At 39.8% G+C, this 27,541-nt stretch overlaps 2 protein-coding genes across 9 annotated transcripts in view; one reads left to right on the forward strand and one right to left on the reverse strand.

The window, feature by feature from the left end:
* The window catches only part of NMS (neuromedin S), a 51,117-nt gene extending 25,798 nt beyond the window's left edge, over positions 1-25,319 (reverse strand). For all 8 annotated transcript variants that reach the window (XR_007151234.1, XR_007151232.1, XR_007151233.1 and 5 more), the window contains exons 1-2: positions 25,131-25,319; positions 6,594-6,698 (exon numbers count right to left, since the gene is read on the reverse strand). The gene's annotated coding sequence lies outside the window, so the exon portion shown is untranslated. The remainder of the gene's footprint in view (positions 1-6,593; positions 6,699-25,130) is intronic.
* A 104-nt stretch (positions 25,320-25,423) lies between these two features.
* Positions 25,424-27,541, forward strand: part of CHST10 (carbohydrate sulfotransferase 10) — a 30,629-nt gene continuing 28,511 nt past the window's right edge. The window contains exon 1 of the mRNA XM_047853505.1: positions 25,424-25,668. The gene's annotated coding sequence lies outside the window, so the exon portion shown is untranslated. The remainder of the gene's footprint in view (positions 25,669-27,541) is intronic.

Consider the following 27,541-nt stretch of genomic DNA (forward strand, 5'->3'; position numbering starts at 1 on the left):
AGCTGTAGCTACAGAGAGCTTATGTGAGAAGTGAGACCTAAAATGGAAATCTATCAGAAAACATCTGCATGTGAAAAACAGTGAGGGCTAGACCCAAGGTAGCGTCGGCAGGAAGGGAAAGTGGGGGTGGACTGAGACATTTTAACCAGAGAATTGGCAAGAACTGGGGATGCCTATCTGGAGGCTGAAGGAAAGGAAGGAGCTGGAGAGGCCTCCAAGGAGTCAGGCCTGTGATGCAGAGCAGAGAGTGGCCTTCTTCACAGAGACCAGGAATGGAGAGAAAACAGCGGGTTGATGTATGGTATAAGCGCCCGTGGAGGATGCAAACGGAGGTGTCCAGGATGTAGCTGGAGATGAGTGCCTCATGCTTAAGAAAGAGACTGAAGTCATGTGTGTAGACTTAATCATCAGGAGCATGTGTGCGGCAGCTGAAGTCACTAGAGAAATTGAGAACGCTTTGGGAAAATGAAGGGAGTGAAGGAGCATGAGACCCTGGTGAATATCAGTGCTCAAGGGCAGGGGAGGAACAGAAGCCAAGAAGCAATAGTCAGGGAAAATGCCCTGCAGGAGAGGAGTGGATTTAGCAGTTAGGGTCTCACTGGTGAACAGTATCAGTAGGGTCTGGGGTGAGGGTGTGCAGAAGAGGCAGATACAGCCTTTCAGGAAGGATGGAAGGTGAAGGGCCAGGGAACCAGGGGAGCTTTAAAATAAATGAAGGGTGAGGGAGACGCAAACATGTAGATAGGCAGAAGAGAGGAAACGGGGGAGGCAGAGAAATGAATGGAAATTGAGGAGCCAAAGTCATGGAGTAATCAAAAGGGATATAATCATAAGCCAAGAAGAAGGATAAGTCCTCTATTCCTGAAACAGGAGGGAGGGAGGTAAAGACATACTCAGATCTGGAGGTGGTAGGAAGGAATCTGAGCAAGTCACATGATGGGGAACCTCTACCTTCTATGTGAAGAAGAGGCTGAGTTACCTAGTTGGAGGCTGGTGGGAAGAAGCAGGGAGTTAGAGAGGGCAATCAAGCCACTCCTCACACTCACGCTCCATACCCAATTTGTTAAATTCTCTTCCTACTTTTTTCCTACTCTAAATTTTAAGATTTTTAAGGATGTTAATACAGAGGTGTGCATTATTTCTCACCATGCTAAGTCAAGGAAATCAAAATCCTGAAATAGCAGACCCTCTACTTAGAGGTGAGAGAAATCTCAGCTAGTTAAGAAGAAAATATATCTTCTTCTAACTGAAACAAAACAAAATGAAAACACAAAGAAATATTCTTCTACATCTTTAACTATGCCTGTCAATGTTATTTCTAACTCAGGAGTAATAAAACATCTGAATTTCAGAGATTGTTGCTACAGCTTGTGGATGTAACTATAACTTCCATGAAGGTGGTAATCCTCCATTGGTCTTGTTTTAAAACGTGTTACTCTGGTAATATTCCCTACGAGATTTTTTTTTTCTGAAAAGCATACGTATTGTGAGTCCTCCAAGTCAGAAGAGGGTTATGGACACTTCTCTCATCCCATTTGTGCAAAGGTAATATTAATAATAATAATAAAACTAAATTCTATGACTCTTTTATCTTGCTTAAACAGTTTGAAAAAATAATTCATGGAAATTAACAATAATAAATGCTTGAGAAGTTATGTGGTAAATGAAAAAAACGGCTAAGGGCAAAGTTAAGGTTAGCATGCTCAATGGGGATGCCCTTACACTGTAACTCCAGGCTGTTCTTCAGTTTTACACAGCCTGAGGGACAGGAGAGGAAGGTTCTGGAAGCTCAAGGCACTGTGGGGGCTCTGGAACTGAAGCCAGAGGACTAGAAAGACCTCCTTCTAATCAGACCTTTGACTCTGAGGGTCCTTTCCCAGGCACTGACTGAGGAGAAGCAGCTCCTGGGGGAGCTCCATGCCCCTCTGGCTATCTTTGGAAGCCATTAACAAGGCTTTCTAGTGCACAAAACAGCACTGCTATCTTTGTTTGCAGAGACAAGCTACCTATCCATCTCAGTAGGATGTCCCTTTGTGTTACTTTCCCAATACTGACAACTGAGTCACAGGGACCCAGACATGGTCTCCGACCAGAGCCTTCCTAGGGCCAAGAATGTTCATATTTGTGTGAGATGCTGGATGGATATGGGGCAGTAATCTGGAAGAGAAGTTAAACACCTGTGGCAATAGAGGTCCGATCATTCGCTTTGTGGAGATTACATGCTATCATGGTTTGTAACTTCTGAGGGACATGGATCCTTCCAAGTATGTGAGGAAACGTATGGACTTTCTTTCTTTCCTTCTTTTTTGTTAATAAAGTTTGTTTATTTATTTTGATAGAGCATGCAAGCGTGCACACACACATGAGGAGGGGCAGAGAGAGGACAGAGAGAATCCCCAAGCAGGCTCCACGCTATCAATACAGAGCTGGACATGTGGATCAATCTCATGACCCTGAAATCATAACCTGAGCCTAAATCAAGAGTTGGCTGCTTAACTGACTGAGCTACCCCGGTGCCCCTAGATTTTTATCTCTGAAAAATGTGATGAGGTTTTTGGGGTGATAGTGGGGTTTGTGGGGCCCAGAGCCAATGGCCAAGAAAGAATTGTTGAAGATGTCTTTGGTGTAAATAGGTAGATTCTACTGAAGCACGGGGACAAGACCCATGGGCAGGAAGAGCTGCCCTGGAACCATGAGGAGAGACTGGTTTTATACTATGGAGTTGTGGGGAGGTAAAGTCCAGGGGAAATCTTTAGCAAGATTTTCATAAACTAAAGACTCACAAGATACTGGAGGTCTAGCTATTGTCAAGCTAAGTTTGTTTTTTCCTCTAGCAAACCATTAGCATTAAGACAGTAGGGAGTTCAGGGAGAAAGGTTTCACTCTGTCAGCCTCAAGTATTTATCAATGGGATGCAGGTGATAAAGAAATTTAATTCTGTCATTTCCTTCTGCCTTTGTTTCCCACATCACTATGGAGGGGTGATGGAGACTTAGGTCCTATAGAACTGTGATCTCTATCAGTTAACCATTTGTTTTCCACTTTCCTTTGTTCTTGGGCAGCCAGGAGTACCTGAGGAGTATCACACATATCCCATCTGGGTGTGGGGGGTATGGAGGGTGTTTGTGGCCTGTCAGCTTGCCTTATGCTCCCTCATCAAATGCACAGGCATGTCTGGATGTGCAATTTGTCATACTATGTTGGGGGTTCAGGTGCATGGTTCCTTTCCATAGTCCTTTTTCATGAACCCCCAACACATACAACTACTCACCAGCAGTAGAGGATTTCCTCTGAATATAGTTCCTAGACCACATACTTCAGAAACACCTCGGATGTGCACATTTGTGGGTCCATTCCAGACTCTGTGAATCTGAATTGGGGGTGAATCTGCATTGTAAACAAACTTCCCAGGGGATTCTGCAGAAATCTAAGTTTGAGAACCCTAAGTTCAGACCCTAGGTTGAGAATCTCAGTTCAGCAGAATTAAGCATTTTCTCTTATTTGCTCAACAGCTCACTCTCAGCCCTTTTGGGCTCTTTCTGCCTCCTGTCTCTAGCCAGCATGATCCTGGATTCTCCTCTCTACATCACCTTAGAGATACTCAGGACATGCAAAGGTTATTGGTGTATATTAATTCTGGAAAAACACTCACAAAGATAAATCTTATGCCCCAAATAAATAAATAATAGAGGACTCCAAAGAAGCCACATGGAATGTCTTGGGAGATCCGTGCCACAGTGGGGACCCATCACAGCTGCTGGCGTCTATATGATCTGCGCACAGCCATCTGTAAAAATATCACTTGTATACTAGCCTAAGCAGCCCTGGTGAATGGAAAGTTTTGAGGAGGCTTTGATGATTACAGTTTGTCACTTAGAGAAGCAGTGTGCAAACAACACCCGAGTATTGCTGGCTGCTCTGCTCAATGTGCATCCTGGCCTTTTCATTGACCACTATGAATAATTCTCACTATGCTCCATCTCCCTATTAGTCAGATGTCACAAGCTCATTTTTTCATCCCAGAGCCATATTTTAATACCATTTAGCAATGTTCTTCTTCAGGATTCTGTGTTGTTGTTTTTTTTTATTATTTTTTTTAATGTTTATTTATTTCTGAGACAGAGAGAGACAGAGCATGAGTAGGGGAGGGGCAGAGAGAGAGGGAGACACAGGATTCTGTGTTTTTATTATCCATCATAATACCATAGGAGCATGCTTCCCCAAAGGCACTGAGACACACATATTGACCACTACCAAGGAAGCAATCAGTTCACAGGAAATTAAACTGGACTATAACCACACATTTATTCCTCCACTTCTCACATTAGTAATTTCCTTTGGAGAGTTTGCTGACCAATTCACAGACTGACTTAGTTTCCTACTGTGAGAAGGCTACAGAATTATTGCAATTATAATCACCTGCTATGATATCTGACACCACCATATTTATCAGAAGGCACAAATCCAAGTCCTGAGCCCATGTCATACAATCAGGCATCAGTATAAAAAGGCTCTGGATTGTGTTATGAATCTTTAAAAACTAGAATGTGTCATCAAAAGGAAAATAAGGATTTAGTTTTCTTTCACTTCAACTCTGAATCATTTGAACTTTGGACATTTAGAATCCACAAACCAAAATCAAGATGGACAACATTTGAAGTTGTCTGGTTTTTTTTTTAACTTTTTTTAATGTTTATTTATTTTTGAGAGAGAGACAGAGACAGAACATGAGAGAGGAAGGGGCAGAGAGAAAGGGAGACACAGAATCCGAAGCAGGCTCCAGGCTCCAAGCTATTAGCACAGAGCCTAATGTAGGACTTGAACCCACAGACCTTGAAATCATGACCTAAGGCAAAGTCATACGGTTAACCAACTGCGCCATGCAGGTGCCCCTGAAATTGTCTGTTTTACATAAATGATTACATTAGCTATTGTATTCATAGACAGACATTGGTTTTTGCAGGTCTCTGGTGTGGGACATGTTACCAATCATGGGGAGAACTGGTCAATAAATGGAGTTGGGACAACTGTGTCACCTCACATCTCACAGCACGAAAAAATCAAGGAGGCCCAATTAGAAATGGAATAGAAAGTATGCATTGTACCAACACCTTTAAGAGATCACAAGGTCATCCTTAAGTGTTGATGTAACACTTCACACCAAAACCCTCTTAAACTCCAAGATGATATAAAAGGCGGGTTGTCTTGATTCTGTAGCCTCTGGCACTTTTCTCTCCCAGGCTGCTGAGACCCCCAAGTATTTAGGGGCAATTCCACAGTGACAAAGAAATTTGGGAGAGCTGTTTCCTCGAAAGCATGCTTTTACCCTCCTATGATCCTTTGCCCTGGTTGTTGACTGGGTCACTATTAAACAACCAAGAAAGTAACCCAAGCTAAGTGAGGTCACCATTCTCAACAGACTTCTTACCTATACTAGCACTTGTGGTCTGACCTAGCTCAGCTATCTATATGAAAAAAAAAAAAAAAATAGATATGTACTTCCTCATACCATATAAAAATAAACTCCAGGTAGATTAAATATCTAAATGTGAAATTCAAAATTTTAAAACTGGAAGAGAGGCGCCTGGGTAGCTCAGTCGGTTAAACATCCGACTTTGGCTCAGGTCATGACCTCACGGTCTGTGAGTTTGAGCCTTGCATCTGGCTCTGTGCTGACAGCTCAGAGCATACAGCCTGCTTCAGATTGTCTCTCTCTCTCTCTGCTCCTCTACCACTCACGCTCTGTCTCTCTCTCTCTCAAAAATAAACGTTAAAAAGAATTTAAAACAACTGGAAGAAGGTATCTCATAATGTTTTATTGTTTGAGGGAAAGATGAGTTCTTTATAAAGATAGAAATCATTAAAGTACTGATATATATTATTATAAAAATGTTAAACTCCTATATGATAAAATATGTTATAAATTAAGTTTAAAGACAAGCCACTGTCAGGGAGAACATATTTATAACAGAGCAAATGGGAATTTATATCCAAATGCCAATTAACATATGTGCTATGAATTAATAATAGTTAATATACATGAATACACTTTATCCTAAAAATTACTCTACATTTATACAGTAATCCTTTATATGTATTTCTTTCTACAGATAAGGAAACTTAGATGCAAAGGATTTAAATAACTTGTTCAATTTTATACAGCTGGTAATGGCCTGGGCCAGGACTCAGCAAAGGATATAAATAAGCCATTCAGAGAAGAAGTAACCTAACGATCAGTAGACTAGTATTAGAGAAATATAAGTTAAAACAATTAAATACTATTTCACACACGTTGGATTGGCAAAAATGCTTATCTTGCACAGTTAGTGAGAAAATTAGATATGATGTATTAAAAGCCATTTGGCTAGGACATGACACATAGCAGCGACTCGACATATGACAATGGGTAGTATTTAGGCTCAGTGGGCAGTATTATTATAAAAGACAGTCTGCTTGCTATATATTTGCAGCTTGATGGAAGAGAGAATAGTGAGTTATTGTTTTAGTACATAATTAAGAGACATACTATCATTGTTTCCCATTGGGGAGAAAACCTCAAAGTATTCATTTACTTGTTAGGAAGACTGACATACCTTATGGGTTACTGTTGGCTTATATGTACGTTTTTCTATCAAATCTTCATATTTAATGTGTTTTGATAGTCGGCTTGACAGAAAGCAGCATTTCCAGAGGAAGGCCTATGTCACAGAATAATAAACATAAAACAACTTAAAATGATGATACTGAACTAATCCTAACATTCACCCAATAATTTTACAAATCTAGTCTTTCTCATCTTTACCCCATACATACAAAACAAAAAGTGGCTAGTGCTGCTTTTTTAATTATCTTGGAGAGGTTTGGGGAGCCATAGAGGATAGGCAACTTGTCCGTGGTCCTCCCATGGGTTAGTAGCAAATAAAGGCCATGGTAGCTTGTACTGTATCAACTTAGTCAAGCTGTATGGCTAGAATTCCTTCTCCTGTGTGGCCACAAGACAGTCTTATGTGGGGCTTGAAAGGAACCAGAAGCCATGTTTATTTATACTCAGAAATATACTTCTACGCCATTTGGTTGTACCAGTTGACCCTTGAACAACACGGGTTAGGGACACCAACACCCCCACTCCCCACACAGTCAAAAACCCACATATAATTTTTTTAAGTTTATTTATTGAGAGAGAGAGAGAGAGAGAGAGAGAGTGAGCAAGTGGGGGAGGGGCAGAGAAAGAGGGAGAGAGAGAATCCCAAGCAGGCTCCGTGCTGTCAGCACAGAGCCTGATCTGGGGCTTGAATTCACAAATTATGAGATCACGACCTGAGCCAAAATCAAGAGCCAGACACTTAACCGACTGAGCCATCCAGCACTCCTATAATTTTTGACTCCCCCCAAACTTAACTACTAATAGCTTACTGTTGACCAGAAGCATTACAGATAATATAAACCGTCGATTAACATGCATTTTGCATGTTATGTGTTATTATATATACTGTATTCTTACAATTAAAGCTAGAGAAAAGAAAATGTTATTAAGAAAATCATAAGGGAGAGAGAATACATTTACAGTACTTTACTGTAAAATACCCAGGTATAAGTGGCCCCTCTGTTCAAGGGTCAACTGTGTATTTCTACCTGGTTTGTGGAGAGTCAGGTGTGGTTGCAGACCATGACTGATATCACAGATCTGCCTCCCACCTTGGTGTGAGACAGCAGCCAGACCCACAGCTGTTCTAGTTCCTGCTGGATTCCTCCTTGGGCTTCTGGGCTTTCTACCTCCTACCAGGTACACATTAGCTTTGTGACAACAGGCACAAGTATCTTCTTCAAGTTATCATTGAAGTCAGAGCAGTGAAGTCGGTGAGAAACTGATGTGGCTTTTAGTTCATCCTTGCAGATTGCAGCTTGTCTCTGCTCTCTCTCATTTCACGCCCTTTCTTTCCTGACTGCCTTCCCTACTGACATCAGGCCCAGCTCTGGATGCGGAGATAACCTCCGTGTATAAGCTATTTAACTAGCTCCCACAATTTTGTAAGGCCAAATCCCTGTAATACATCCCATTCCTACTGGTATGCTTCTCTGATTGAACTCAAGAAGGAAATACTCAGATTCTTCCATATTCGATAACCATAATCATGGTTAATATTCTGTTGAATACCTTCCTATCTATGCTGCAGATGAGGTGATTCAAAAACAATTAAACAGTTTTTTAAATGTCATCCAAGTCAGATAGCTGGAAATTCTCACAGCAAGGGTCCATATTCACTCATCTTTCAATTGCTCTAATGCAATTTATAAAGCAATAGCTTCTATTTTTCAGTATTACAAACAAAAAGCATAGACTTTTTTTTAAGAAGTTGTTTTAAACTGCAGATAAGCCAAAAAATATAATCACCTATAATCCCCACTCCAAGAGATAACAACCGTCAACATCTGGTATTTATCCCTTCTGGTATTTTATCAAAGCATACAGTATATAATATACCATGTGCCCTTTAAAAAAAATTGAATTACATCACATATAATATTTGTATCTTTTTTTTTTTTTTAAAAATTTTTTTTTTTCAACATTTATTTTTATTTTTGGGACAGAGAGAGACAGAGCATGAACGGGGGAGGGGCAGCGAGAGTCTGGAGACACAGAATGGGAAACAGGCTCCAGGCTCTGAGCCATTAGCCCAGAGCCTGACGCGGGGCTCGAACCCACGGACCGCGAGATCGTGACCTGGCTGAAGTCGGACGCTTAACCGACTGCGCCACCCAGGCGCCCCAATATTTGTATCTTTAAAATATAGTAGGGGTGCCTGGGTGGCTCAGTTGATTAAGTGTCCGACTTCAGCTCACGTCATGATCTTGCATGAAATCTTTGTGAGTTCGAACCTCATGTTGGGCTCTGTGCTGACAGCTCAGAGCCTGGAGCCTGCTTTGGATTCTGTGTCTTCCTCTCTCTCCCCCTTCCCTGCTCATGCTCTGTCTCTCCCTCTCTCAAAAATAAATAAACATTAAAAAATCAAATTAAAATATAGTAGGAATGTTTTCTATAGAATGAAATATTCATCAGAAGCATCATTTTTGGCCTTATCATATTCCAATATAATAAACTTACATTACCTAATTGAGAATATTTAGGGTTTTTGTAGTTTTTATAGAACTCTAAGCAATATTATGATAGACATCCTTATAATTAAAGCTTCACAAATGTAAATAGTTATTTCCTTAGAGCAAATCCCTAGATATGGAAATGCTGCATCAAAGGACTGCAAAATGATGTCTTCTGAAGCAAATTTTCTGACTTCCAACAACCAAGAGCATGTCCTGCTCCTTCCTAAAAATTTGGTACTGCAATTAACTAGGCCAGTTTTTATCCCACTGTGTGCCATGAGTCAAGCAATATCTACATCAGGAGGTTAAATTACTCTTTATAGGACATTTCATATGTGATAAAATGACTCAGAATTAGAGAGGCAAAACAACCCAGCTCCACATTCCATTTGTCAATAATTCTATTCTGCCCTCTTTTCGTATTATAAATTTTGAGTCTCCAGGGCTTGGCTTTTTTCTTAGTGCTAATGCAATTCTAGTGCTGAGCCTTGAGAATGTAGGCCCTTCTAGCAGTGGGTGAGAGACATCCCATCCCAAAAAGAAAAGAGGAAAGCATCTTTGTTATCTCCATGCCTCTGGGAAAACAGATTATTTGGCATAATAAAGCTATTCTTACAGATGTAACTGGACTGCAGAAACTTTTTTTTTAAAGCTTATTTATTTATTTTGAGACAGAGTCAGTGTGAGTGGGGGAGGGGCGGGGGATGGGAATCCCAAGCAGGCTCTTTGCTGCCAGCTGTGGAGCCCTATGTGGGGCTCAAACCCATGAACTGTGAGATGATGACCTGAGCTGAAACCAAGAGTCAGAAGCTTAACCAACTGAGCCACCCAGGTGCCCTGAAAGTACACTTTTATATCAAAAGTACATAATTCTAATTGGTTGTCTTAATGTTTTGCCATGATTATAATAGCATTTCAATTTTCTGGAAAGTTTTAATATATTGAGTTTTATTAAGACAAAAGAGGTTCATTGTCATGTCCTTATTTGCCCACAGACATTATGAATAAGCAACACTTAATAGCTCATATCTTACAAGAAGAATTCGAGATGCCATTTCATAGTTCTTATAGAAGCAGGGAAGAATCAAAATGTGCTTCCACAAGGCTGCTTTTAGGCAATAGGCTTGAGCAATGGAAAACCGAGGAAGGTAAAAGGACCAAGCGACCACCAGGCTGAATGCAAACAGGCTTATTAAGTGATTCACTTCAGTATAGCCATAGGCCCCAGTTGACAAATGGGCTACTTACAATAGGGCATAGTTACCAAAAAAGGAAAACTCCATATGTTCCCATACTTCCTCACTCCCTCCCATAACTATAGAAACCACCTCTTCCCCCCCCCCCCCGCCCCCCCCAACACTGCCTCCTGGCAGACTTTCCTTTGCTGTCCTGCCCACTACTCCCTTACAATGTATTCAATACATTGCTATCTCCTTTGTTCTGCCTTGGGCAAATTCTTTCACTGCCTGCATGGCCGCCTCCACCTGTTGGGGTCACACCACAGTCTCCTGGTAAAAGCTATTTCATAAGATAATGCCAAAAGATGTTTTGTTAGATATATTTTAAATAATAAATGATTTGGGAAATTGTGACTATTGTTCTGATAGTCACAAAATTATGCTGCCATACTCCTCAAGCTGAAAGAAATTAAATAGAACAAATCAAACAGAACCATTGAATTATTGACACCAGCAGGCCAGACCCAGATGGGGTCCTGCAGGAAGAGGGTCCTTGACTTTGTGAAGGATGGAAATCAAATGCAAACCAGCAGGAAGTGAGAGCAGACTTTATTGAACATACAGAGAGAACAGATACAGATGAAGCATCTGGGAGACACGGAAAGGAGCATGTGTCTGATCTTTGTTCAGGGTCTGGGGGTTTTTATTGAGGATTGTGATCCAGTGAATTTGTCCTTTCAGGCATCCAAGAACAAGTTAGAACATAGTCGAGGGCCCAAGTGTTATTCCTTGGAGGCAGGGGGCCATGGTGCTGAGCCCTCTAGTATCTGTGGTCTGGAATATGCATATGACAGCTTCCTCTGATCATTCTCACCTGGTCCTTCCTTAGATGTTATCTATTCCAGAGAAATCATTAACTCCTGTCCCTTACAAGGAGGACATATGCTATTTGCATTACAAGGCATGTGTAAAGTGGGGGTGTAGGTCCTAGTAAGGAATAGAAGCAGGAAAAGGAGCAAAATGTAGGTTTTTATGGAGTCTTGAAACCATATGACTTGGAATGACTTGACAGGTAAGTATTCTGTCAAAATTTATAGAAAGTAGCCAAAGTTGTACTTAAAGGGATATTTATAGCTTTAAATGTAAATATTAGAAAAGCTGAAAATAAATGATTTAAGCTTCTATCTTAAAAAGAACAGCACCTCGGGTGCCTGGGTGGCTTAGTTGGTTAAGCATCTGACTCATGATTTCGGCTCAGGTCATGATCTCACAGTTCGTGAGTTCAAGCCCTGAATCAGGCTCTGTGCTAATGGCATGGAGCCTGCTTCGGATTCTCTCTCTCCCTCCCTCTCTGCCCCTCCCCTGCTTGCTCTCTATCTCTCTCTCAAAATAAATAAAAATAAACTTAAAAAAAAAGAACAGAAAATAATAAAAAGGAAGAAAAAAGATAAAGGCAGAAATCAATAAAATAGAGAGCAGACATGCAACAGAAGAAATCAATAAGATCAACAAATCAAAAATTTTTAAAAATAATAACAATAAAGTATAAACATTAGCAAGATTGGGCAGGAAAAAAAGAAAGAAAACACAAATGACCAGTATGAAATGAAAAGGGAGATGTTAATGTAGATTCCACAAATATTAAAAAAAGATAAGATACTATGAATAACTTTATGCAAATAAATTTGAAAAGTCAAATGAAATGGAAAATTTCCCCCCAAAACACAACTAACCAAAAGATAACTAACCAACTTATATAAAAAAAATTAAAATTCTAAATAGCCTTATATCTGTTAAAAAATTGAATCTGTAATTAACCCATTTTAATGCTTCTAGTAATAGTGTTCCAGATCAGTGACTTTAAGACTGTATTGACCAGGGGTGCCTAAATGGCTCAGTCAGTTAAGTGTCCAACTTCAGCTCAGGTCACGATCTCCAGTTTGTGAGTTTGAGCCCCGTGTTGGGCTCTGTGCTGCTCAGAGCCTGGAGCCTGCTTCAGATTCTGTGTCTCCCTTTCTCTCTGTCCCTCCCCTGCTTGCACTCTTTCTCTCTCTCTCAAAAATAAAATAAACATTTTTTAAACCATTTTGACCAAAACAATAGGAAATAAATTTTATATTGTGACCCACTGGACATAGATGTATGAGTATAGGTGTGTATGAAATAAAAGTTTTATGGAACAATTCTTACTGTTGTTGAAAATTTCCTATGCCCTTCAAGGCCCTTCTACCTGGTCTAAGATCAAGTTGACTAGACACAGATTAATAGGAAAAAGTCAAATTTAATAGCACACACACAGGGAATCCACACAGACATGGAAATTCCAAAGACAATGAGGCAACATGACACTTACATGAGCTAAGGAGACGGGTAGGACTCTGAGGATACAAAAGGGAAAAAGAACATTAGCAGGAAGGTATAAGGAGATGTTTGGAAAACATAGGTACCCTATTATGCAGACAAATTTCTTGGGTAAAGAAGAATCTCTATTAATAGCTCTCTTCCTTGTACTAGCAGACAGTTAATGGAGAGATAAAGAGCCTTTTCCTGAATCTGCTGGGTTTTGATTTGTTTTAACTCAATAATGTCCATGTCAAAATGGCCTAATCTTAATACCAGGGAACTACTCTGTTACTTCATTTCTCTTCATTTTTCAAATGATGGTTGTGAAGCACTAAATTGATTCTTGTGACCCACTAAAAGGTTGCTGTGTGCAGTATGAAGAACGTTGCTTACATATAGTATTCATTATATAAACGTTTGCTATATATATTACTATTATCATTCATCTATGGCTCTCCAGCACTTGCATAATACTTGGCATGTAGTAAGCATTTGATAAGTGTCTGTGGAATTAATCTCGTTATCAATGGCCTTTAAGAGAGTGGTCTCAATAGAAAGTTGTGAGTAGTATCCCCTCTTAAAACATTCTTTTCTTTAACTTCTACTAGGAACTAGGGTATCACCTACATCCATGTCTGTCTCTTATAATCAATAGCAAAAGAAATTTGCTAGCCACCAGAATGAAGAGAAGGCTGTCACATAGTTGTCATTGGCTACACATGTATAAACTCACTCATTCAGGCAAGGCATCTGTTCACTCCACTGTCATCTCAGTTAAGCAAATTACTTTGGTGGCCCCAAATGTGGCTGAATTTTAACTTGAATTTGGATTACCAACTTTCATAAACAAAGAAAAGGCATACCACCATGATGCAGTATTGAAACTGGGTCTTTGGTATACAAAGCAAGTCAATTCAAGGCAGAGGAAGTTATCAAACCTCTCAAATCACAGAGTTTCCAAAGGTAGGTAAGGTTTTTGCAACCAGTGCATACATTGCAATAGTCTATTCCAGTGCATTGAACTACTTTCTGTCAAAAACCTCTGGCCAACATTGAAGAAGAGCTTTTGAACAACCAGTCACAAGTGATTCAATTAAGGCAAGGGAAAACAAAACAGATTTTGACCAAATGGAAAATACAAATAAAACACTAGTATTCTTCGGTGTGTTTCAAATCACTCAATCCTAAGACTTTTCAAGTAATCAAGATCAAGAGCATAGGTTAATAATGGCAGCCTATTTGCCAGAGACTCTTGAGACTCTGGAAACAAAGGGGGGTTAGGCCAAAACTTTGAATGTGGTGCTGAAAAAGAAAGCGTATGTAATCAATCATATGGATGCATGATTACTATTTTCACTTTGTAAAAAGAGTTTTAGTACAATTAATGTAGCATTTCTCTGTCCTGTCCACAAAAGTAAATATAAATTAACATGGTGTAACTGGGGCACAGGGTACAGCAGCATCTGGCTCCCAAACAGACCAGGTTCGGCCCACTCATTCCTGCTGACAAAATCCAAAGCCAGAGACATGAGTGGCAGTGAGACAAGAAAGGAATTTATTTCAGTAACACTAACAACACTGGGAAGACATCAGACTAACATCTCAAAGACCATCTCCAAAGTGCTGAAAATATTTCTAGGTTTACATAAGGGAAATGTGGGACAAAGGTCGGTAGGTTCATGCAGCTTGGCAGTAAAGGTCAGGTCTAATATGTGGGGTCTTGCTGGCATCAGGGGGGTCTCTATTGCTCGAGGGAATAGTGTCAGTTCCCATCACAGGATGCTGTACCCACACAGTCTTTTGCCTGAGTTAAGAGATAAGCTGAAAAGAACTTAATCAATTAGAAGGTACAGACTGAAGTCAAAATGGAGGGGGTTGAAGTCCTCTCTCAATAGCATTTTTCAGTCAGTGGCACTTAAGCACTAAGGCTATCCAGTAATTCAGGGCCTTAATTAGACAAGTATTCCCAAACTTGGCTGCTCACTGGAATCATCTGAGGAGATTTTAAATATTAGGGTCCGGGCTTTACCTAGTGAATGAGAATCTCTAGGGGACAGAGCCACTGATGTGAATTATCTTTACACTGATCCCTGATGATCAGCCAGGTTTGAGAGTCAACAGTAGCTGGGAACCAAATAGTGTTCTCGTGGTTTGAAGAATCAATGCACCTCCCTAACTTATTACTAGCGGAAGATTTGGATGGTAAATAAAATAGAGCATATGCATGGTGAATTTCCAACCTTCCACCTGATGTGAGAGCTTTTCTGATAACGATCCTAAAACAATCTTTAGTATAAGACATCAGGAGTTTGTTAATTCTTGATACAGTCAATTCATGCTTTTTATTAACACATCTTATCTGACCAAGATACATTTTTCCCATGCTTTATGAACTCAATACCAGAAGTGCAGGCCAATTTTTCAAAGTGCCACTCTAGCACTATGTTGCATTCTGAGTAGCATTGTATGAAAAAAGATAATAGTAACTTTAATTGGCAGTTTCCTTATCATAAGAGATGTAAAAGTAGGTCCCATCTTGCCATGATTGGAAAGAAAATAATAATTGTGTTTTCAACCAACTGGATGGGTAATTACCTAACCGTATGTCACATAGACAAAAAAATTTGTCTTTTTTTTTCTCCTTATGTCTCCATATTATTTTCTTCTTAGATGAATGCTTCTGACATTTTTCCTTCCACACTTTGCTATTTTCATTACAGGACTTAAACCCAGATATAAATGTACATCCCCCACAACAACTCTTTACAGATTCAGATCTAGCTTCCATAGAATAATTGGCTATTAAAGCTGGAAGGGAACACAGCAGTTATTCAAAATAACATATTGGTTTCATGTTAGAAAACTGGGGCTCAGAAGTTGATTTACCAGACTCTACATGAAAGCCAGATTGGAAATCACATCTCCTATTAGCTGAGCATTTTTCCATCTACTATTCTGTTCAACAGATACATACAATGAAGTGAACTGCAATATAAGTGAGGGTATTTTTCTAAATCACTACACATTCACATTTTTAATTAACCTTTTTATTGAGATATAATTCACATACCCTAAAACTCATCCACTTAAAGTTCAATGGCTTTTAGTATGTTCACAGAGTTGTTGAGCAATCACCACAATCTAATTCTAGAATATTTTCATCGCCCCCAAAAAGAAACCCTGTATCTAATAGTCACTCCCAATTCCTGACCTTCACTCCAGCCCCAGGCAACCACTATTCCACTTTCTGTCACTACAGATTTGCCTATTTCGGACATTTCATTTAAATGGAGTCATACAACAGTTGTCCTTTGTATCTGGCTTCTTTCAATTTAACATGTTTTCAAGGTTCATCCATGTCATTCCTTCTTCTTTTTTTTTTTTCCCCAAGTCATATTCCACTGTATGGATATACCACATTTTGTTAATTCATTCATCATTTGATGGAGATGTTTCTACTCTTAGGCTATTATAAATAGTGATGTGAACATTTATGTACAAGTTTTTCTGTAGGCTTGTTTTCATTTCACTTGGGTACACACTCAGGAGTGAAATTGCTGGGTTATATGGGAACCCTATGTTTAACATTTGAGGAACCGCCAACTGGTTTCTGATGCAACAGCACCATTTTATATTCTTACCAGTAATGTATGAGTGTTGCATTTCTCCACAACTCATCAGCACTTGTTATTGTCTTTTCTGATTGTAGCCATTCCAGTTGGTGTTAAGTGGTATCTCCTTGTGATTTTGATTCTAAGTTCCCTACTGATTAGTGATGTTGAGCATCTTTTCATGCACTTATTGGTCATTTGCATATCTTCTTTGGAGAAATGTCTATTCAGATCCTTTGTGCATTTTTATTGAGTTTTTTTTGTCTTTTTATTATGGAATTAATTGTAGGAGTTCTGTACATATTCCAGACACTAGTCCCTTAACAGGTATATATGACTTGCAACAATTTTCTCCCATTATATGGACTGTCTTTTCATGTTCTTGACAGTGTTCTTTAAAGCACAACATTTTTAAAATTGTAATGAAAAAAATTCTTTTTTTGACCTTGTGCTCTTGGGTGTCATATCTAAGAAACTATTGTCTAATTCAAGGTTACAAAGATTTATGCCTATTTTTCTGCTAGCTTTTTTTTTTTTTTAAGTTTTAACTCTTGCAGTTATATCTATGGTCCATTTTGAGTGAAGTTTTGAATACGTTATGACAGAGGTGTTTAAATCCATTCTTCTTCATGTGGGTATCCAGTCATCTGACACCATTTGTAGAAAATACAATTCTGTTTCCATTAACTGTCTTAGCAACCTTGTCATAAATCTATTGACCATAAATGTGAGGGTTTACTTCTGGACTCTCAATTCTACTCCATTGATCTATATGTCTATTCTTATGCCTGTACCACATTCTCTTGATTACTGTAGCTTTGTAGTAAGTTTTAAGATTGGGAAATGTGATTCCTCTCACTTTGATCTTATTTTTCAAGATTGTTTTGGCTACTCTGAGTTTCTTGAATATCCATGCAAACTTGAGGGTCACATTGGCAATTTTTGCAAAGAAGTCGTCTGAAATTTTGATGAGGACTGCAATGAATCTGCAGGTCATTTGGAGAGTACTACCATCTTAACAATATTAAATTTCCTGATACATGAACATGGGATGTCTCTGTACTTATTTAGGTGTTCTTTAATTCCTTTCAAAAATGTTTATAGTTTTCAGAGTATAAGTATTATACCTCTTTTGTTAAATATATCCCCAAGAATTGTATTCCTTTAGATGCTATTATAAACAGAATTGTTTTCTTAATTTCATTTTTGGATTGTTCATTGCTAGTCTATAAAAATACAGATGATTTTTGTAGGTTGGTCTCATATATTGTAACTTTGTTCAATTCATTTATTAGTTCTAATAGTTTAGTGGAGTCCTTAGGATTTTCTGTATGCAAGATCATGTCATCTAAAATAGAAATAGTTTTATTTATCCCTTTCCAGTATGGATACTATTTTTTTTTCTTGCCTAACTGTCCTACCTGGAACCTCCAGTAAAATGTTGAGTAGAAATAATAAAAGCAGACATCTTGTCTAGTTTCTGATCTTGGGGGAAAGCTTTCAGTCTTTCACTATTTTAAGTACGATGCTATCTGTGGGGTTTTGTAAATGTCACTTACCAAGTTAAGTAAGTTCCCTTCTATTCCAGTGTGTTGCATGCATTTCTCATAAAAGGGAGTTGCATTTTATCAAATGGTTTTTCTGCTTCTATTTAGTCATGTGACTTGTCTTTATTCTATTGACATGGTATATTACATTAATTGATTTTCAGATGCTAAAGCAATCTTGTATTCCTGAGATATATCCCACTTGGGCATGGGGTATAATCCTTTACATATGTTGCTGGATTCAATTTGTATGTTTTTGAGGATTTTTGTGTTTGTAGTCATAAGAATATTGGTCTGTAGTTTTCTTGTGATGCCTATTTCTAGTTTTGGTTTCAGGGTAATATTGGCCTCACAGAATGAGTTGAGGTGTATTCCATCCTCTTCTATTTTTTCGAAGAAGCTGTGAAGGATTGGTATTAATTCTTCTTTAAATGTAGAATTCAACAGTAAAATTACCTGGCTTAGACTTTTCCTTGTTGGAAGTTTTAAAACCATTAATTTAATCTCTTACTTGCTATTGGTCCATTCAGATTTTCTTCTTGAGTCAATTTTAGATAGTTTGTGTCTCTCTAGGAATTTGTCCATTATGTAAGGTTATATAATTGGTTGGCATACAAATGTTCAAGTATTCACTTATAATCCTTTTGATTTCTCCAACGATTATAGTCTTGGTAGTAATGTCTCCCCTCTCATTCCTGATTTTAGTAATTTTATTCCTCTCTCTTTTTTTTCTTGGTCAGTCTAGAAAAAGGTGTATCAATTCGGTTGATCTTTTCAAAGAACGAATTTTTTGTTATTCTCTCCATTGTTTTTCAATTTTCTCTTTCATTTATTTCCACTTCAATATTTGTTATTTCCTTCCTTTTTCTTGATTTGGGTTTAGCTGGCTATTCTTTTGCTAGTTTCATAAAGTAAAAGGTTAGGTTAAATTTGAGATCTTTTTCTTTCGTAACGTTCCCATTTATAGCTATACATTTCTGAGTTCTGCTTTCAGTATATTCCATAAGTTCAGGTATGCTGTGCTTTTGTTTCCATTCATTTGAAAGTATTTTCTAATGTCTTGTGATTTCTTCTTTGACCCATTGGTTATTGTGTTGTTCAATTTAATTTGTATATTTCTCAAATTTCCTCATGTTACTGACTTCTAAATTCCATTATCGTTAGAGAACTTTCTTTGCATAATTTCAACCCTTTTAAATGTATTGAGGCTTGTTTTACAGCTTAGCATATAGGATATATATCCTGAAGAATGTTCCATGTATCCTTGAGACAAATGTGTATTCTGCTGTTAGTGGGTGGAATGTTCCAGAGATGTCTATGAGGTCTGATGTTTATAAATGAAAAAATGAGATACCTTTGGGATTGGTGGATTACTCAGTGTTGCATATCACTTGGTCACAGAAGTGTAACTATAAGGGTGAATCATGTAAAACTGACATTCTTGAACATCAAAAACTAATGATTATCAGCAATTTCTTATAGTTCAACTTCACAGAACCTAAGTCTCCTGACTTTCAGTCCAGTGTGCTTATCACTTAACTAGAATATTATATTAGGATAGGCTGTGCTTAATAAGGCACATACCATGAACTATTCTTGGCTTACCACAATGAATACTGATTTCATGTTTGTCTTATTCTATGCAGGTACTGTAATTTTCCTCCAAATGGTGACTTAGCAATCACAGCTGCTTCTATTCTGTGTGTTGCCTTCTAGGACATGTGTCAGGGGAAGAAAACTTCAGGATCATATGGCATGTTCCCAATGGTGAGCCCTATGGGTGGCTTAGATTACTTTTGTGTATATTCATTGGCTTAGTCATATGGCCCAATCTTACTCTGTGTGGTCACCTTACTTCCAATACAATTTTCTATCCCTAGGCAATTACATTGAGAATATAGTCTAACCTGACAGTAGGATGTGTCTTCCCATCTCAACAGCTCAGCACCTCTTTGGTTTTTTTCATTTTAATAATATTTAAAATGTGTTTTCAACAATTCAAAATGTAGGTCTTAAAGAGCTCTCAGAATTAAAATATGAGGGGCACCTGGGTGGCTCAGTCGGTTAAGTGTCCAACTCTTTTGATTTCAGCTCAGGTCATGATCTAACAGTTCCCGTGTCTGACTGTGCACTGACAGTGTGGAGCCTGCTTGGAATTTTCTCCCTCTGCTTCTTCTCTCTCTCTCTCTCTCTCTCTCTCTCTCTCTCTCTCTCTCTCTCTCTCAATAAATAAATAAACTTAAAAAAAGAATTAAAATATGAAAAAAATCTTCTGGTGACTTTTTCCTAATGTGAAGCTCTATCATATTTTACCTAGTTTGGGAGAAGCTATTAACAAGAAAAAACAACCCCCCATAAATACCATAATAAACTCATTAGAGGTTTTCTGAGGGCCACAGCATAAAAGACAGGCTATTTCCCTCCACCATCTGCTGGTAAACAAACAAACAAACAAACAAACAACTTTTGAATTACATGACCCTCTATAAATTGGAAAGGGCCATCAACTTGGCGGGCCTGTATAATCCCTATCTCTACACATCTCCTAAGAGCCCTCTTAGTAACCGAACAATTTCACAGTTCTAGAACTCCTTAGAGATGCCTGGTTGTGGCCACTACAGCTCTCCTAAAGCCTTAACCTGGGAAAAATCTCATTTCAACTCTGTTTAAGTATCTCCTCATACACCCACCAAGGGAGTCAAGTGCAATTTTTCAGTAGGCTCGGGAAAAGGAACTTGGATGTGTGCTCTCTATATGCAATTTTCCATTGCCTTTAAATTCCAGGATGGCTGAGAAATAATTTCCAAACACATTCTTTTAAAGAAAACCCAAGGAGGTCTGTGAGTGGCTGATGTCAACTGTGAACACTGAGATGAGAACACAGGAAGGGGCTAGCCAGTATTGTGGGAACCGTCTCTGACCAGGGCCCTGCCGTGGAAAAAGCAGGAGCCTCTCTGTGATTTAGTGAGGAGCTCGGCAAGTCCAAAGAAGGAAAACAATTTCAATTTCTAGGATCTGACACTAACAGACCCCAAGTCCATTTTGTGCTTAACCCAAAATGAAGTATTGACAGAAATTTATAAAATCTTAGTACCACAGAATGGTCAGAGGAACTGGCAAATTTTTACTCTCATAGGAGAATGGTTTTTCATGTAACCCATAACCCCATAAGAGGCATCTAGGTTTCTCTAGATGCATCTATTTGTTTATTCCACTGGTTTTGTTCCAACAGGTGGCAATATTTTGGGCCAGTGGTTAACTTCTGTTATTCCCTAGTCTCACCTCTGGCCTTGCCTTTAAAATTTTTTTTTTTCGACATTTATTTATTTTTGGGACAGAGAGAGACAGAGCATGAACGGGGGAGGGGCAGAGAGAGAGGGAGACACAGAATCGGAAACAGGCTCCAGGCTCTGAGCCATCATCAGCCCAGAGCCCGACGCGGGGCTCGAACTCCCGGACCGCGAGATCGTGACCTGGCTGAAGTCGGACGCTTAACCGACTGCGCCACCCAGGCGCCCCTGGCCTTGCCTTTAAAGATATACATTTTACGGTTGTGGAAGGTAAAAGAATCTGGTATATTTTTCTTTTATCATTAAGGACTTGAATTTCTTTTAAACAGCAGTTCTCAAACATTTTGATCTGAGGATTCATTTACACTCTTAAAAATGATCAAGGAACCCCAAAGAGCTTTTGTTAATCTGGATTATGACTATCCAAGTTTATGGTATTAGTAATAAAAACTGAGAAATTTAAAACATTTATTAATTCATTTGAAGATAATAATATTCCCATGTTATAGGGTACCATAAATAACAACCTTAAAGAAAAACAGCTATATTTTCCAAAACAAAAATTTAGCTTTTTTTTTTTTTGCAAATCTCTTTAATGTCTCAGTTAGAAGATAGTTGGATTCATATACACTGTCCTTTCTACATTCAATCTGCTGCAATGTTATTTTGGTGAAAGAATATAAAGAAAATCCTTCCTCATGCAGAAGAGTAGACAAGGAAGAAGTATTTTCATAATCTTTTCAGATTATTTTGCGTGTTTTTCTTTAACACTAAACCCAAACTCAGCTAGTGGTAGTTTCTTAAAGTTTAATGCAGTGTGGAATCTAAGACCCTATCAATGAACTTCTCATACTCTGTGACATTAAAATTCATCAGCCTGGATGTTCTCCAACATCAAAAATCAATTCTCTGATTCTCCAGACACTAACTGAATATCTTACAATTTAACTTTATTTTGACACTCCCTGGAGTTAGTGGCAAACTCCACAGGATTAAGGGCTCAGTCCTACAAGGACATTCCCACTTTATTTATTTTTAAATGTTTATTTATTTTTGAATGAGAGCGAGAGAGACCAAGTGCGAGTTGGGGAGGGGCAGACAGAGGGAGACAGAATCTGAAGCAGGCTCCATGCTCTGAGCTGTCAGCCCACAGCCTGATGCGGGGCTCAATCCTATGAACTGTGAGATCATGACCTGAGCCGGTCAGACCCTTAACCAACTGACTGAGTCACTCAGGCGCCCCAGGACATTCCCACTTTAGATGCCAGTCACAAATATTGGGTCTCCAAGTTACCTGTATCTCTTTCTGACTTGGCTACAAATCAGAGGTTTCCATGACCCCCACTCCCACCCTCAGTTTTGATTATACTATGATGGCTCACAAAACTCAGGGCAACAGTTTACTTATTAGTGATTTATTATAAAGGATACAACTCAGGAACAGCCAAATGGAAGAGATTCCTAGGTCAAGGCTGTCTGTGTGCACAGAGCTTCCATGCCATCTCCACATGGCCACCCTTCCAGCACCTCGATAGCTTACCCACATGGAAGCTCTCCAAACCCTATGATTTAAGTGTTTTTATGGAGGCTTCATCACATAGGCAGGATGATTAAGTCATTCTCCAGCCCCACACCTCCCCCCAGAGGTTGGGGGGAGAGGTGGGGCTGAAAGTCCCAGGTTTCTAATCAAGGTTTGGTCTTTGTGGTGACCAATCCCCATCTGAAGCTAGCTAGAGTTGACTGATTAGAACAAAAAATACTATCACCCAGGAAATTCCAAAAGATTTAGGAGCTTTGTGTCAGGAGCCAGGAACAAAGGCTAAATATTAGAACAAAAGATGTTCCTGTCACCCCTATCTTTGTGGAAATTACAAAGTTTTAGGAGCTCTGTGTCAAGAAATCAGGGAAAAGGCCAAATATATAATATACAGATATTTCTTATTCAGCCACAATCTATCAATATTCAATATACCAAGAAAGAAAAAAAAGAGAGTAAGAAAGAAAGAAAGAAAAGGTTTTAGCATTACCACTGATTTCATCAGAAAAAAATCTTTAAATATTGGGATACTGTCAAACTCCTAGTGGCAGATAAAGGTTTTCCAAAAGCTTGAATTTTCACTTGAAAGCCTGAATTTTATCACTGGCAATAGATAGCATCAGTTGTTTTCCTGAAGTGACAGGCTCATTTCATTCATTTTGGAGAAAATGTCTGCCAAATACCCAAGTCTGTGTAACCACAGTTTGTCTGTCAGTTCTTCTTTCAAGTAAAAATGGTGTTCCATGAAAAAAAAAAGTATCACAAACCATCATGAAGAGCTTCGCCTGCAGACAAGCACCAATCTCATTTTATTCCACTGCCAAGGTTCATGCTAAGTGGCATCAATTTTACCCACCATTACTTTTGTGTCATCAGAAAAAAATGTCTAAATAGTGAAGACAACTAATGTCTTAGCATTAATGGGAAAACAGTCTTAGGCATTACAGACCCAGGGGTCCAAGAATCACACTTTGAGAACCACTGCATTAGAAACTATCCTTCTGTTATAGAGACTAAATAATGCTTTCCTGAAGTTCATTTATAGAAACAAAAAGAACTAGAACTACTTGCAAATACCCTAAGAAAAATACTCAGTCATTTTTGTCACCAATGTGTAAATCCCTAGAAAGAACTGTATCTTTTAATATTTGAACAGCACACTGGGAATGCAATAAATAATAACAATGAAAGTAGTTTATGTTTATTGTAATATTTACCACTGGGAGAGAATTGTGCTATGTATTTTAAATGCATTATCTCCAATATTGTATAGTACCATATCCTCACTTTATAGATGAGGAACATGGGACACATATGGGAAAAGAACTTGACAGGGTCACAAGCTGTATGTGGTACAGTAAAGCTCTGAACACACAAGGCCTAATTCCTAGAGCTTGGTTGGACCCATAAACCCTGGATTATGTTCTATGTCTCATCTAAACTCCAAATTTCTTATTGTGTATCTCCCACGTATGTATGTCCATTTAAATCTTCAAGGAGAAAGCACATGTCTCATGTCAACCACAGTGCCTAAAGTAAGGGCTTAATAAATACTGGGATGAGTGACCAAAGGACCAAGTAAACCACCTTGCTATCTTTAAGCCACGATGGTTGGTAATCATGTAAAAAGTGAAATTCTGATGTGGTAGGGTCCCCTTCCTAAGGAGAGACAAAAAAGAGAGAAAAGGGAAAAAAAACCCAAAAAACTTCAAGGTAAGCTGGCTATGCACCTAAGTGACAACATCCCTCATGACCTTGTAAACTGAGATTACTTAATCAGACTGTTACCAAAGAAATACAAAGTGTATTTAAAAACTATGCCACTGGACGTTGGGGGGGCTCAGTTCTTTGGGTACACACCCAACTGAGCGGTGCCAGCAGGAATAAAGTTGCTTCCTGGAAAGAAATGCCTCGTTGTCACCGCTCTGTGTGAGAATCCTGCTACACTGAAATGGTGAGCTCCATCCATATTCTATTTAACTTATTAGGAAGGGCACCCACCGGGTAGGCCAAAAGAAGCTGGCTCCTTAAAAGCTTGATAAATTTTATGTGTTTATGTGTGTGCGGGTGTGTGCACACATATCTCTATTACCCCATTTGCTAAAAAGATACACATATAGTTAAGACAGTTAACAAACAGGTAAGTTAGACCAAAACAAAACTAGTTTATCTTTTCCAGGGCAACAAAACCCCCAACAGCTTTGGGGTTGACTTCTAGACCAGGCTCTAAACCCTAAAGTCCTATCCATTTCTGCAGATTAAGAAGTCACAGTGCTCTAGGGTTGTACACTGTTCTGGCCTTTATCAGTTGCGTATTAATCAACTACACCTAGACAACAAAATTACATCCCCCAGACTATCAGCAGAGTGAGGTCCGCGAAGAACTAAAGGTCAAGCTTTTACAAAGTAGACTGATCAGAAAATGCTGGGAAGTACCCCAAACTCAAGCAGTTTTGTCTTTTTCCAAGTTTGGCCTTTCTTCGTTTTCCCAGGTTTGGGATTTTTTTCGTTCTCAAACATTATACCTGTTTTCTGGAGGTCGGCCGCACGTTCCTCTGTAATTTCCTGGGATGGAATTTCTTTCCGGGGGAGGACGGGAGGCGCAAGAGCTGGGCGCAGGATCCGGCGGCGGAGATGCGCAGGGGCTGACGGGGTCCCGGGGCCCCTCCGCCGCCCCGCGCCGTCCCGCGCCTCCCCGCGCCTCCCCGCGCGGCCCCAGGCGGCGCGCGCGGCCGGGGACGGAGGCGGGGGCGCGCACAGCGGGCTAGGCGGCGCGCGCGGGCGGGCGCCGCGTGGGGCGGCGGCGAACTCGCCCCCAGGAGAGGGCCTCGGGCTCCCGGCTTCCTCCTTCCGGCGCGCCGCCTCATCCCGGGCCGGGCGGGCCGCGGCACGGAGGCCGCCGGTGGCGGCGCCGAGGCCTCCGGGCGGGGTGGGCCTCCCGCGCTCCCGGGACGCTGGGACCCCCGCGCGCTTCGCCCCCAGGCCCGCGAGGCCCGGGCAGAGCTTCGCCGCCAGCGCCGCGGAAGGGCCCGAGGACCCCGGCGAGCTCCGGCTCCGCGGAGGGTGAGCTCGGGGACCGGCGGGGTGTGGGTGTCGTAGACCCCGGGGCCCCGACCCCCACCCCGTCCCGGGTGGACAGGAAAACGGGGTGAACCGGTCTTTCTTTGTGAGCACCATCCCAGTGTGTTTTGGTGACTTGAAGACCTCTCTAGTTGGTGGGATTAATGAGAGGAACCTTCATCACGGTAATTATGCAATAAGGCGGCGTCCTTGTTGCGGGATGGTGTGACCGGTGGAATGATTGATATTTGGTGATCTATAATTTACTTCTTTCATCTTTGGCTGAGAATTTGCATTTGTGATTGGGTGGAAAGAGAAAGAAAATGTTTCACTTGAGTGCAAGGAGCATGCAAAGAGAGTGAGAGAGAGCAGGGAAGAAGGAACATGTGCACCCTTTCCTAAGTGCTCGATTAAGCACGGTTTTGGTGGGTGAGAGGGGAAAGGATGGTTGGAAACGCATCTTTCCTGCCAAATAGGCTCCAGAATGCTCTCAGCCCTGATTTTGACAATGAAGGACTGGTCAGAAGTTGGAGGTTGAAGTATAAATTTCTGCACTTCTGGCTAGGGAGATGAACCAGGTTTTCCAAAAGCTGTCGTTTTTGTTTTCCAAGTCTCTAAAGGCAGGAAAGGGCCGGTCAGTGAATGAATAGAAGGCAGTGCAGCCAGGTTCTGTCTGGTTAGCTAAGCGGGAGGACTGTCATAAAGAGTTTTTTTGTCTGAAGCACCCAGAGGCTGGGGCTTTGGGCCATAAAGAGTTGGGTATTGGTCAGTTTTAACTGCCAAAGTGAGAAATGTCTCAGACATTCTTAAAATTAGACAGCTCAATTTAGCTCGGGCTTGCTGATCTCCAGTACCTACTTATTCACTTTGAAATTTTCAGTGACTGGCTTAAAAAGAAAAGACACAAAGAGAAACTAACCTCCCCCCCCCCCTCCCATTTTGAGCCCATCTTGGCTCAAAATTGGAATTTCCATCTTTGCTCTTCTTGACCCTGAAAGAATAGAATCTCAAAGAAATACCTGAGAGGAAAATTCTTTCCTTACCCAAAGTGAAAACCAGAGTGCTTGCAAAACTGAACAAAGAAAGAAAAGAATCAGGAAATATCCCAGGCAATTTGCAGTTATATTCAGATCATTTTTCAAATGCTTGAGGTTGTACAATAAAAGGGTGGGAGAAAGCTAGAAATAGAAATGGGGGAGAGGTGAATTCAGGACCTTTGAGATTGCAGGAATGAAGAGTCTTTTTTCTTCTGATATAGGTCTGGAAGAATCTGGATGTGAGTACGTAAAGCTTCATCTTTCCATCTGCATAACGTGAAATTGCTTTTAATTTTAACATGGAACTCTTAAGAGTAAAAGGAAACACAGCTAGACTGTGCTACATGCATCCCAGGCAGTTGGGGCTGTATTATATGTTAAATGAGTTGTATGTTTATTTTGTCAGCCAACTCTATTAAATCTGTAATCTCTAATTCCACGCGTTTGGCTTGTTTCCAGTTACTCATTCATGATGTGTCATTTGGCTAGAAATTGCCAGGATGTTAAAGCCTAAAGAAATACAAAACCCAGAGAACATCTTGCATTGGAAGATTTCATCATCCCATCATCGTCTACAGGAATTCTTTACCCAAAGAATTCTTTATGACATTCTTTATGTCAAACATAAAATAGATATAACAGGATTTAATTATTTTTTGCAACAGAACTTATTTCATTTTTTGTATGAATTTACATGAGTTTTTTAAACAGGTACTTCTTTTGGTACATTTAGAATATTTATTCATTTGTCAAAAATTCCATATACAACCCACCTCTGTAAGAAACCTGTTGTGCAAACTGTACTTGAATAAAAGTGGTTAACTGTTTCCAAAATATAA

This window comes from Prionailurus viverrinus, chromosome A3, assembly GCF_022837055.1.
Source record: "Prionailurus viverrinus isolate Anna chromosome A3, UM_Priviv_1.0, whole genome shotgun sequence".
Taxonomy (NCBI): Eukaryota; Metazoa; Chordata; class Mammalia; order Carnivora; family Felidae; genus Prionailurus; species Prionailurus viverrinus.